Source organism: Falco peregrinus, chromosome 9, assembly GCF_023634155.1.
Source record: "Falco peregrinus isolate bFalPer1 chromosome 9, bFalPer1.pri, whole genome shotgun sequence".
NCBI classification, from domain to species: Eukaryota; Metazoa; Chordata; class Aves; order Falconiformes; family Falconidae; genus Falco; species Falco peregrinus.
In genome coordinates this window covers 9,555,476-9,568,530 of record NC_073729.1, presented here as the reverse complement: position 1 = coordinate 9,568,530, position 13,055 = coordinate 9,555,476, and positions in this window count along the sequence as shown.

Below are 13,055 nucleotides of genomic sequence, written 5' to 3'. Positions count from 1 at the left end.
TCAAATACTTCCTGAAAACACAGTTCTGTGCAACTTTTCCACTTTTTCTTTTTCAGACCTGTTCACCATTTCACAGTGAAGCATTATGCATATTTAAATTGTTTTAAATTAAATTCATAGCATACTTGAGATAAGGACAGTTTTTCTTATTTGATGATGGTATCTCAAAATGAGTACAGCATCTGAAAAACGTGTATGACCAACCAAAACAGACAGAGATCCTTCAGTTTATCTTGGGATTCCAGCCCATCAACTTCTATTAATTTTCATTACTGGTCTGAGTTACGTGAAATTTTTGTGAGGCCTTCAGTGACACTTGAAATTACCAGTGGCTATTACTGCTCTCATTGGTGTATATTAGAAGTTAGATTTTTGGATAAACCTGTGTATATATTTTCTTCTCACCAAGCCAGGATGAACAGAGATTATGGGCATCAAAAAGTAGAGAGGTGCAGGGGAAAAGCAAGCCCTGGCTGGTAATTAGTGCCTAACATAGCAATGAGTTGATGCCAGTGTAAAGCAGAGATCAAAATAGCATGTGTAAGCAGCTTAGTGCATATTCATCTGTTGGACAGATGATCAAAAAATTAGAAAGGAAAAAGGCAGGTATCTGTGGCAAAGTGTAGGAAAGCTCATACTGCAGAGGGGAAGAATTGCAGGCAAGCAGGCCATGGAACTGGATCCCATATACCCACAATCCAGTAGTAGAGGAAGACTTTCTATCTCCTTTGCTTTCATCTGAATTATCTGCATTATCTGTTCACCAAAATCTCCCTTTATTTGTCTCCCTGTTCTGTGGTTTTGACCTTGACTTGTCTGATCATGTCTAAATTTAGATGAGGAATTTCTGAGAAGCTGAGTCGATCAGTGTTGGCTTGTTCCCTAGAGGTGCCTAGAATACGTGCAGGTGCCGTGATATAATTAAAGCCAAAAGAGAAAGAGACTTTGTTTTTCAAAACTTTCTGAAACTAGTGGCTAATTCAAGTTGTACGTTTGGACTTAGGAATTTTGGGGGGTAGAGGGACAGGGTTGATGATTGAGTTTGATCTGCCATAAGGGCTGAGGGGCCAGTTTGTAAAACTGGATCTGAGCCTGGATTTCAGACACTCTCAGCATTTGACATGTGATTATCGCTCTTTGGAATTAGATTCAACAGCACTGAGGAAGGAGGTTAACTTGAAGCCAACATCAAGTATGCTGAACTCTGGTCATTGAAAATACCATTGCTAATATTACTGTAAGTGTATTTCCAGTAGAACATCACAGCTTTGTTTATCAAATGCAGACTTAGCCAAATTATTATCAGCTGCTCGAGATGGGTACAAAGGATGCACTGTCAAGTCTCTACTTTAATTTCCAAATTTGGCCCGTTCTTTCCATGATGTAACATACTTATCTGTTATGTGGGTATTCTCAAATGTGGAATAATTAATAATACAGAATTTTACCCATACAGTAGAATATGGATGCCTTTGCTTAATGTTTGTTGCTTTAACCAAAACAATTTGGTTATAAATTTTCTTGTGCTTTCTTCAATGAGGCTGAGCAGGAGCTATTGTCAGAGACAGCACAGAAGGCAAAATGGACCACTGGGCTGACCAAACATTGCTAATACAATGCTGTGTCCTACTATTAGTAGGGTAATTTAAAAAAAGCTAATACTATTTTGAGTTTTATGTAATTAATATTTTTATTTCCTGTAAGAATGAGAGAATTCCTAGCAGTTTGAAACACAGACTTCACCTAAAACAAAGTCTCCTTTGATGCACATACTGAATGTTTTTCAGCCAGAAACCAAGCAGCAAACATGCCTGTTCCATTTAGTGTGCATAGGGAAGAAGGAAAACATCGAAGTGATGTGCCAGTAACAGTGGGCCCAAATATCACTTGTCAATGTTAATTAATACTTCAGGAAAGTAACGCTACTTAGAACTGTGACCTTTGCTTCTCTTAAAGGAACTTGGTAGGTAACATAACCACTTAACTTGTGGTAGACTGCTAATCCATGGTTGAGACAAACCTGAGCTTTTGCTGCATTAAGCTGTTCCTTTTAAAGATGCAAGTACAGTGACACTGTGTACTAGACGCTGTAAGAAGAAATAGACATACAGCCCTTGAAAAAGATGACAGTTAAAACATGGCAGGATTTCTTGCAAAATCAGAATTATCATTATTAAACTCTGGTTTGCCAGGCTTGGAGAGAATGGGAGAGGACAGAGAAACCTGTGGTCCTTTTCTGAGAACAAACGTGGATAGTAGTTACAAAGTAAGTTGTGTGCTTAGGAAGCAAACCCTCATAACGGCCAGTAGCTGAATCATTCACTGCTGGATTAAAAGAAATAAATGCTAATATGGTACAAAATACTTTTTTTTTCTTAAATTAGGAGTGTTATCCTGAATTTCTGTACAAAATCCAGGTCTTTATGAGAGGGCACATACAACACATGCATAATAAGAAAAGTATAAAGCAAGTCCTAAAACTGTTAGCCCTTGCCTTGTTACACAACGTGGCATTAAATGAGGAGTTGAGGGACAGAGGAGTGAGCTGATCTGGGGCTGGCAGGACAGCTGCCAGGCAAACGGAGAAAACAGGACATTATTTTTTATGTACAAAACTTCAAAGAGGCTGTCATGTTGATTGGTTTCACACAGGCTAGCAGAGAGCCCAGAAGCATGAACGACTAAAAATCTCGAGCCCAGGCTGGACATAAATTGCAGTCTACATTTTTATTTAGGTTTGATGTTTTTGAATTACATTGCAGGAGTGCAGCTGCCTTTTCTTCTGAGGTAAAAGTCTGAGGGCAAACTCAAAGGTAGAAAAACAGTGTGATTTGCATTAATTTTACCATTTTAGTAGATGTTATTTAAATTAATACTTCGTTACTCTGAAAGGGAAAAGAGGATTGCGGTGGGGACATCTGATTGTTAAAGCCCTCACCAGAAATGCGTTCTGGTGGGTGAAATAACAACTGTGTGCCAGAGTTGCTCTGGGATGGTGGGCTAGAGCAGCTGGAAATGGGCAATATGATACAAAGGCTCGGAGATGGTTAATCAGTATGAAAGTGGCTGCAGCTGGGTGGCTGCGGATGTGAGGGTGAGGGGACGAGGGCTGGCTGCTAGCAGGGCCTGGCAGCAGCAAGGAGGAGCGGGGCTGCTGCTCTCTTCAAATGTAGGCCTTAGACTTAAATCCTTAAAAAAGGATAGGCCTTATTCTGAACCAGTGCAGTGGAAGAGAAATATTCTTAATGCATCCTGAAACGCAGCCCTCCTGGGGGCCCTCAGCAGAGCCGGGGTGCTGGGCCCGGTGTGGCCCTGCTCAGCACCACCCTGTGCCTGTCGCTGGGGCAGGGCAGCAGCAGCTGGGCCCGTGATTCCGCCTTTGTTCCTGCCTGGGCTTGTGAGCAGTGACAGACTCTGGGAAGAGAGTCCTCGGTGCCTGTGGGAAAGGTGAGGCTGTGGGGCAGGCTCGGATTCCCCTCAGTTTGAGGGAGAAAAAACCAAAAACCCAAACTAGTCCCTCAGGATCTGCTCCCCTGGGTGTGAGGCGTAATGCCTGTGTGGGCAGGTGGGGGACTGTGACCCTCGAGGCACGGCCTGGTCACCACACAGCCGCAGCGAGGTGGGGTGTGGGAGCTGAGGTGGGGCAGGGGGCTGCCTGCAGCACAGCAGGGGATCCGCTTGCCAGAGCTCCCCGGGGGCAGCAGGACCCTCTGCGCTCTGACTGAGAGGGCAGCAGGAGCCGCCATTTTGGGGAGCCAGCGGCGTGTAACCCAGCACTCTGTAGACATGATTCTGCCCAAGGAGGTTTCAAAAGGTAAACGGGGGGCACATTGAGGTTGGAGGGCAGTGTCGGAAGCTTTGATATGATGGGCTAATTACAAGAATTACTATCCTCTAGAAACTGCTAAAATATGAAGGGCTTTTGAATGGTAATAGTTCAGTGTGCAGCAGTTCTTTTAGTGTGGTATTTTGGGAATATAGCATTGCTGTATTTGAGGGTCCGTCCTGTTCTGGGTGATTTGTCTGCAGCCTGTGTTGGGAAGATATTCGCAGGAGTCTTTTGTGTTAAAGTACCTACTACCTGAAAGGGAATTCTCTAGTGGGTTCTTTTGTGTGCCATTTAGTATGTCACCTTCAGCTTGCTTCATAGGGAGCTCTGAAGTATGTCATGTAAAACTCAAATGCTATGATCCAGGTGATGAACTCAGTCCTGAGAAGGGAAGTTTCGCCTTCCTACTCAAACAGTTGTTCTAAGACCAGCTGCATGACTTGTGGTTCGCGTTCGAGGTGTGTTGCACTGGTCCCTCACAGGACATTATCAGCAGAGTTGCTAAAGAAGTGTGTGGATACTGCATCTTGCTTGAGCTGATCTCTATCAACTTTGAGGTAAATTCAAAGATGTTTCGTCTTCCTTTAAGCAATAGCAGCTAGAACTTTGCAAAGCCCTAGCAAAACCTGCTAATATGCTATAGAAATAGAAGCAAGCCCAAAGGTGGCTGCAGCTGTTATTTACTATAATATTACACATTTTGGTTCCATACATGCCTCTGTGGAAAAAAGTGCTTCAGAATAAACCAATAAAAATTACATAAATTGGAAAAAAAATAAGTACAGCTAACCCACCTTTAGCATCTATTTTTTTTACATTACAACAGACCTTTTCTGTATCCAATCCCAACTCTCCAAAGGATTTAGAGTAGATTAGAAATACCTCTGAGCCTAATCATGTCGGTGGAGTTCTTCCACAGAAAAACAAAATACCAAATCTGCACATGTGCTGAACGTGTCGAAGTTGTATAGAATAAAAGGAAGTTTGGACATTGTGTTAATGTGATGGAGAATATTTTGATGTAATTTGCTTTAAAAGCATGTGTAAGTCATTGCTGCGTGAGGCACTCGTCAGATTGACTGTTCACAGGTGCAAACATTTCCATCTCCCGACCAAGGATTCCTGATTTATTCTGCTTTACAGTGTGTTATAATGCACTGATAGGTACTCAGCTTTTCCCTGTTGTTAACCATGTCTTAAGTTTTATCTGAAAAATTGTCATGCTTCTGTCATCTTAGAAAAGACTTTTTTTAATTATTATTTTATTTTATTATTCTGTTACTGACATGAACAAGAAATTTCCTGTGCTCAAAGGGATAAGATTTTCCTCTTTATTCAAGGGAGTAGTATACTTCCATGCTTTGCATTTTATGCATTATGTATGTCATTGACATGCATGGGACGTGCCAATTGAGGCAGAATCTTTTTGGATAGGCAGATGATGTTGCCTATTCAAACAGCTCATACTAGAAATCATTATGTGACAGTGGTTCACTGAAGAAATTCCCTGTAAGTTGCAGGTGAATGCTATAGGTGAATTCCATACAGGCGCTGATTTGGGAGATGTGGAGTGGAGTGAAACCTGTAGTTAGCCATCTTTCTCTGTGCAATAGGATGAGTATATAATCTTAAACCACTTTTATAAGATCCCTTACCTACTGTATTGTAATTGTTGTAACAATAACTTGAGATAAGCCTACCATGTTAAACGAGATAGATCGTTCTTTGCTTTACTGCAGTACTTCTGGATGTAGCTGACTCTCAGAAGGGATCAATTGCTCTGCTCATAAGCGATATTGCAGCCAAGTAGAGCATTTCTCTGTGATTACATGAATATAAACAGCATATATTGCATATTACAGTACTTAGTTTGACTTACAGCTAAAATCCTGAATAGTATTGTCAACAATACAAATATTGGAGTTCTCAGTTTTCTTGGCATGTTGTTTGACAGGTCTGTTTCTTTGCTGAGATAGGTAGCAAAATCCAGCAAAGCGTGCAGCTGAACAGCTGTTGTATATGTAGGACCGGGAAAAGGGCTATTTTTAGTTCCTTTGTTTTTTTTTAACTCTTGTTCCAGAGTTCTTTTTTTGTTTTTTTGGGGGGGTTGAAATTATGGCCTGCTTCACTCTTTGGCAAAGCTCACCCTGAGTTCAGCAAAGCAGAGGTTTCGTCCCTCATGAAGGTTATTGTATCTGTTAAATTGAGCTTGAGCTTTGGTCACATGGAAACCAATATTTGCTGTTATTATTAAAGTTGCTTTCCTTTTAGCAGTGTACTTTCAAACCATGTTTCTGTTCTCTCTGGATTTACCATCATAATTTCCAAAATACTGCGTTTTGGAAAAAGAACAAAAATAATACATGTTAATAACCAGGAGATGAAGGGAAACTTCAGCTGGGTTTGAAAGTGACACCATAAATTGTTTTTAATTCTATGGATTTATGATTTCACAAAAGAAATCATGAGATAGGGTTTGTTATAAGCTGTAATCAAGATGAATATGTGATGCAGGAGTTATTTTCTTGCAGAGTCAGCTAGTTTGATTGTAGTTCTTCACTAATGCAGCAACTATAGAAACTAGTTTGTAGTTCATATGCAGTTTGTTCTGGTTACCTGAAAAATGCATACAAAGCTTTTATGTCAAAGCATTCAGCAGTCTGAGTGCACAGCCAAAGGAGTGACCCTGAGATGTGATGCGGGTGTGTTATGTTTACTGTATTAAATGGGACTCAGCCCTCACTTACAGAGGCATGGTTCAAAATATACTAGTGGAAAGTCATAATTTATAATATAGGCTACAGAATTTTTCCTGGTTCTCTGAAACTATTTATAAGTGAAACACATATTCCTAGATGTTGGGTCAATATTTGGTGGTATGAGGTATATAAAATTCATTACTACGTATAACAAGCAAGTGCTCCTGGATCAGCAGAGGCTTTGGCTCAGGCCAGGCTGCCAAGGGAGCATGCAGATCTGTAGACCTGGGGCTGTGGGGGTGCATGGGGCCCCTCTCTAAAGTTGGGCAGTGTCCTTGCCTGCCAGAGGTGGGCACTGGTGGAGAGTCTGTGTCACCCAGTAGTACCAAGGCCTATGAATGTGAAGCTTCTTTCAGTTGTCTGAAGGAAGCCTCATCTGTTTCCGCCTGATCATATGGTCTGTAGCAGACACCCACCACAACATTGCACACGTTGGTCTGCCTGCTGATTCTGACCCATAGGCTCATTGTAAGTCACAAGGCAGAACTCTGTGCACTCCTGCTGCCCTCTTATGTGAAGGGCAGCTCCCTGTCTTCATCTTCGTGGCCTCTCATCCCTGAAGAGTCTGTATCTGTCCATTGTGGCAGTCCAGTTCTGTGAGCTATTCCACTGTGTCTCCCTGATGCCAGTGCAACTGCCTGCAGGCCTCTAATTCTTCCTCTTTTGTTTCTCAAGCTGTGCATGAGTGTCTTAGTATTGCTCTCAGTGTCACTGAACATTTTAAGATGGACAGCTCTAGTGTTAGAAAATAGAGGTTGGCCCAGTGCATAGGATATGAACCAGTTCCTGAAGTGACACACAGAGCATCTCTTGCTAGTACAGCCTCTTAGAGTGAGCATAATTATTCATAGCTAAAGAGAAACTTCAGCATGGCTATGTTCGCTCTTGTGAAGTCCCACGGTGTGAGATAGCCACCTGGATAAGTAACACAACTCAGAAACATTCCCTTGTGTCACGATTTAGTGCAGGACTGGACTTGATGGATCCCTCCAGTCAAGTTACAGACCAGCCGAGCAGTCTGAGTCCAAGATATTCTTTAAAAGCACAGAGAAATTCAGATCTGTTGTTCTGGTTCAAGCCAAACTCTAGTGAAGCCATGTGATGCAAGTTACACCAGTTTATGGCAAAGAAATTCAGCATTCCAAATATTGTATGAAGCTAGTTAGTGTTTACGTAAGTTTGACAGGCTATGTAATGTGACATATGTCCTGTTCCAGCTTGGTTGCCAACCTGTTTTGCCAATGGCATTTTTACTGTGGGAACAAGACACGCAATACTTTCAAACTCGGTTTTGCCAGTATTTCTCTAACTCGACCCTTCAGATGGAGATTTTTCATATGGTTTGCATTGAAAAATTATTTGCATTGCATTTCATATGGTTTGCAATGCATGACCTGCATTGTTCTGTATTTGGATGTGGCTTTGTATTGGTTCGTCCTAGGGGTCCCACTTAAGCTTTCTAGTCTATCCTTAAAATGTGTCATAGATAAAATTGCTATGTCAAGACACCACAAAAATGCTTCTGTGTCTTTGGCTTCTGTGCTCTGCATGCTGAAATCATTTATTTAGTTTACATTTTTGCCTTTTGAATATCCATTATTTAGAATGCAGAAACAGTAGCACATCTTCCTTTTAACTTTGGCTTTATAAAGTTAAAAACATTCCTTCTGAAGGGTATGAGACTCTGTCCATTGGAAATAATTTTGTGGGTTTTGTGCACAAAGCAGCTAATTCTTCTACAGGAAAGAGCCTTGCTTGTTATAAATACTGTGAGAGCTAGATTTATGTCAGCTGCTGCCATCTCTGTGAAGGGTGATGCATTAGCAAGGATCCACAAGGTTTATAAAGGGGGTGTGGGTGTGGAGGGATTCTTTGTTGGGTTGGATTTTATTAATGGGGGTTTTTTTCTCCCCCAGCTATGCCTCCTCTGCTGACATAGAAAGCAAAAAGGATGTTTCTAGTGGATATGAGCCCTACTAGTTAACATCTGGCTTGGTACTATAGTGTGTGTTAAAGCACCAAGCTCTTAAGTGCTTTTATGGCTGGCATGATAAGGTTCCATCTTCTGTCATTAACATCTGTAAGATGTCTTTTTCTTTTCCTCTCTGCCTCCAGAAAAAGTTAATATACTTTTTTGGGTGCTGAATTTTATTCAAAAGATAAATTGGTGAGAAGTTGCTATATTTATATTAGAAGAAATAGACCAGGTGTTTTTGATATTTCCTTCATTTCCCAAAGACACTTAATTCAGAGGCATCATGACATCAGCCTCATTATTTAAAACAAAACAAGCAAAAAATCAAAACAAAATATAGAGACATAGCAACGTAAGTGTTAGACTTCTATAAGGAATTTGCTCAAGCTCACTTGACCTCAAGCTGAATATGAAGTATTTCTGTATTTAAGCCATGAAAAATGGAAGTAAATCTGGAAGTGCTAACTAAAAACTGTCTTCTGTAGTGGAGCAAAGAAAAGACCTTGTGAATCAAGAAGCAGAAGCAGCAGAGAATCATACTTGAGTATCCTTTGCTTCTTATCTTAGCATTCAGTTTTCTCTGAAACAGAAACCAGCCATATCTCTATCCCAAATCAGATTTCAGGAGCTGGAACGGTGTAATGGATGCCCGTAAACAAGCCACATTACATGAAGGCCCCTAATTGTTTATTGATGCAGAGGAATCTCGATAGAGAGCATTGTAAGCCTGGTGGCTTGGCAATATGGGCAAATATGCTGTCTTTCTGGACTGCCTATTCCATAACAAAATGCAATTGTTGGTCACTGTAGAATCATAGAACGGTTTGGGTTGGAAGGGACCTTAAAGATCATCTAGTTTCAACACCCTGCCATAGGCAGGGACACCTTCCACTAGACCAGGTTGCTCAAAGTCCCGTCCATCCTGGACTTGAGCACTGTCAGGGATGGAGCATCCACAGCTGCTCTGGGCAACCTGTTCTCCAGTGCCTTACCACCCTCACAGTGAAGAATTTCATCCTCGTATCTAATCTAAACCTGCCCTCTTTCATTCCCCCTTGTCCTGTCACTACATGCCCTTGTAAAAAGTCCCTCTCCAGCTTTCTTGGAGGCCCCCTTTAGGTGCTGGAAGGCTGCTATAAGATCTCCCCGGAGTCTTCTCTAGGCTGAACAACCTAGAACAGGCATGCTCAGCCTGTCTTCATAGTAGTAATCCAGTCCTCTGGTCACCTTCATGGCCCTCCTCTGGACTCACTGTAACAGGTCCATGTCCTTCTTATGTTGGGGCCCCAGAGCTGAACACAGCACTCTGGGGGGGGGTCTCACCAGAGCAGAGCAGAGGGGGCAGACACCTTCCTCAGTCTGCTTGCCGCACTTCTTTTGATATAGTCCAGGATACTTCCTGGGCTGCCAGCGCGCATTGCTGGGCCATGCTGAGCTTCTCATCCACCAACAGGCCCAAGTCCTTCTCCTCAGGGCTGCTGTCAAGCCATCCTCTGCCTAGCCTGTGTTTGTGCTTGGGATTACCCCGACCCACATGCAGGACCTTGCGTTTGGCCTTGTTCATGGGGTTTGCACAGGCCCACCTCTCCAGCCTGTCAAGGTCCCTCTGGATGGCATCCCTTCCTTCCAGCGTGTCAACTGCCCCACATAACTTGGTGTCTTCAGCAGACTTGCTGAGGGTGCATTCCCCAGCACCTGTGTTGACAACAAAGATGTTAGACAGCAGCGCCAGTCCCACCAGGGTTCCCTGAGGAATAGCACTTGTCACTGGTCTCCACTTGGCCATTGACCACAACCCTTTGGGTGTGACCCTCCAGCCAACTCCTTATCCAGTGAGTGGTCCATCCATTGAATCGATGTCTCTCCAGTTTGGAGACAAGGGCATTATTTGAGACAGTGTCAAGTGCTTTGCCCAAGTCCAGGCAGATGACAGCAATTGCTCTTCCCTTATCCACCAGCACTGTAACCTTGTCACAGACCACCACCAAACTTGTCAGGCACAATTTGCCCTTAGTGAAGCCATGTTAGCTGTCACCAGAGAGCATCTGTAGTCTCTGATGTCCTACAAAGTATCTCACTGCACCAGGATCAGGCTTTCAGTCTTACAAGTTTACTCCTAACTTTTTTGTCTTTGTTATCCAAATGTTCTTATTCTGATAATCCCGAGTTTCTCATGTTCCTTCATTATCTAGGGAAGTTCTTGTCTCATAAGAGATGACTAAAGCAAAAACTTAAACTCCGTAGTTTTCCTGGGTGTGTGTATTTCCACAAAATCAGTCTATTTCAAAATTATTTATGTACCTTTTTTCTAGATGTTGTCCATTGCACAGTAAACCCAAGATATCAGACAACATAGTGTATTTTTTCAAGTATGGCTCTGTGTGCAGTTATTTTTTTGTATGCTTTAGTTTAAAATATAGAAGAGATCTCCTAATTTACAGTGAAGGTAGCTGCCACTTTGGGTTTGTGATTTTTCTGTCTTTTTGAGGCTTTTTTCTCTTAATACAAAACAGTTTCTAGACTGCAAATAGGACCTTGTGCATTGTAGGAGATGAATGTTTGGATGGGGGTGGGTGTCATTTTTGCTTGTTTTCATTTATGGTTGGGTTTTTTCTTTACAAATCTTTTTGAGAGACACTCTTGGCCTAAAAATTCCTTGTGCTGTTAATATCTCTGCTATAGAGCATTTATGGAAGTGCTGCAACATTTGACTTGCAACCAAACTATTACCGTTTGGAAGATGAACTGTTTTGCTTATAATACTGATTGAAGGTTTTGTTTTACTACCCTGTTCTTGAGTGTAGCAAACGCTGTTTAGATGGGAAGTTGAAAACAAAAATGTTTGAGAAGTTAGTTTTATGGATGTCTTACTAAATGAATCCAAAGACTATACGGTGTGTTTCTTAATGCTTTGGGGAGAATTCTTAGATATGATTCCAAATTGTTAGATAATACCCTTCAGAAATTTTTGCAAAATACTCAAACGCAATATACCTTTCATACTAGCAAGTGACATTAGCTGCATGCTGTTCGATAGAAACAAATAATCTTAACTTCTAACTTTATAATTCCTAAAAAAATAGGTTTTATGAGGACTCAAAACAATTCTTATTTAACTTGCTAAAGTTTCCCAAAGATCTTACTCCAGATAACAGCTGTTTGTTTTGACCCCAAACTTTGAAGTATCTGTAAGATTGGATTCCAAAACGTCAATGCCATTGTAGAGCATACATCAAATTTGGAGCAGGGGGGAGGGAGGGAAGGAGTGACTACAAGAACCTAGTTTGTTTTCAAAGGACTTCACATACTCATGTGGCCTGGGACATACCTCAGGTTGTGTTTCATTAGCCTTTGGCAATAAAATGAGTTTAGCTTTCACTGGTACTAAATAATGCTGATCTAACCTTGTCTAGCCATGATTGGTTTTGGGTTCCCCAGCCCCACCCCCCAAGAAACTTACTCCATTCCCCACCCTCAAAGATTAAATGTGTTGTTATACTGGGTATGGATATTGATGCTTCAGCAGTACCTTGTGAAATCTTCCACAGTGTGGTTTATTTAGAAGCAGACCATCTGAACCTAATTCAGTTTCTTGTTTTCAATTTGTTCAGGAACTATTATTATAAACTCTTCCGTGTGGAAATAGTCATTGCCTTTTACAGTGTTCTAACCTTGTCCTCTTTTTGCCTCTTATAGTAACATCGTTTAGTGAACAGTGTTGCTTGCTCGGATATGTGATTAGCTGTAGCTTTTTCTCTTTCTTCAGTGGTTATCCACACTGATTTCCTTAGTGTTCATGACAGAAGCAGTCTTAGTTCACAGCCTCTAACTGCAGCCCAGCTTCCTCTCTCACTTCTGTGGGCAGCTGGCACCTACTCTGCCATAAAGCAGACAGGACAGCAGCACAGCAGTGCTTCGCTTCCTTTCTACTTACTTTCGACAGTGAGGCCATGTTTAAAGTCCAATCACCCTATGTATGTTCCTATTTTTATTTAGCTTTGTTTGGTTCTTTCCTGCGGCTGACACGGAGAACAAAAAAAACTTAAGTACCACCATCTTTCTTTTAAATAAATCTATCCCTACTACTCCAGAAGAAGTTTCCAAAATGATCCAGAAAGCTACGAAGCTGTCCCTGCATGATACTGTGGTCCTTGCTATTAAACCTAACTTTAAGAGGCCTGGCTGTGCCTTGTCAAGTGTTGCTTTCCTTTGAAGGCTAGTAAGTGGGAAAAAAAGGATGTCAGATTAATCACATTGGTACAGGGCTACCTGGACATCAGAGAGAGAGGTATGTGAAGTCTTCAGGTACTGACTTGGTTGCTTTTCATCAGTGCACAGTTTCATCCTGATCCCCTGAGCCATTTGTGCTCCTGTCCTCAGCTGTGCCAGTCATTTTAGGGCTCACCTGTATAGATAACCATAAAGTCTGAAAAGGACTGATCTTGTAAGTAGGTACCAGCTTTACACAGTGTATGTGATAGCTTCTACATGG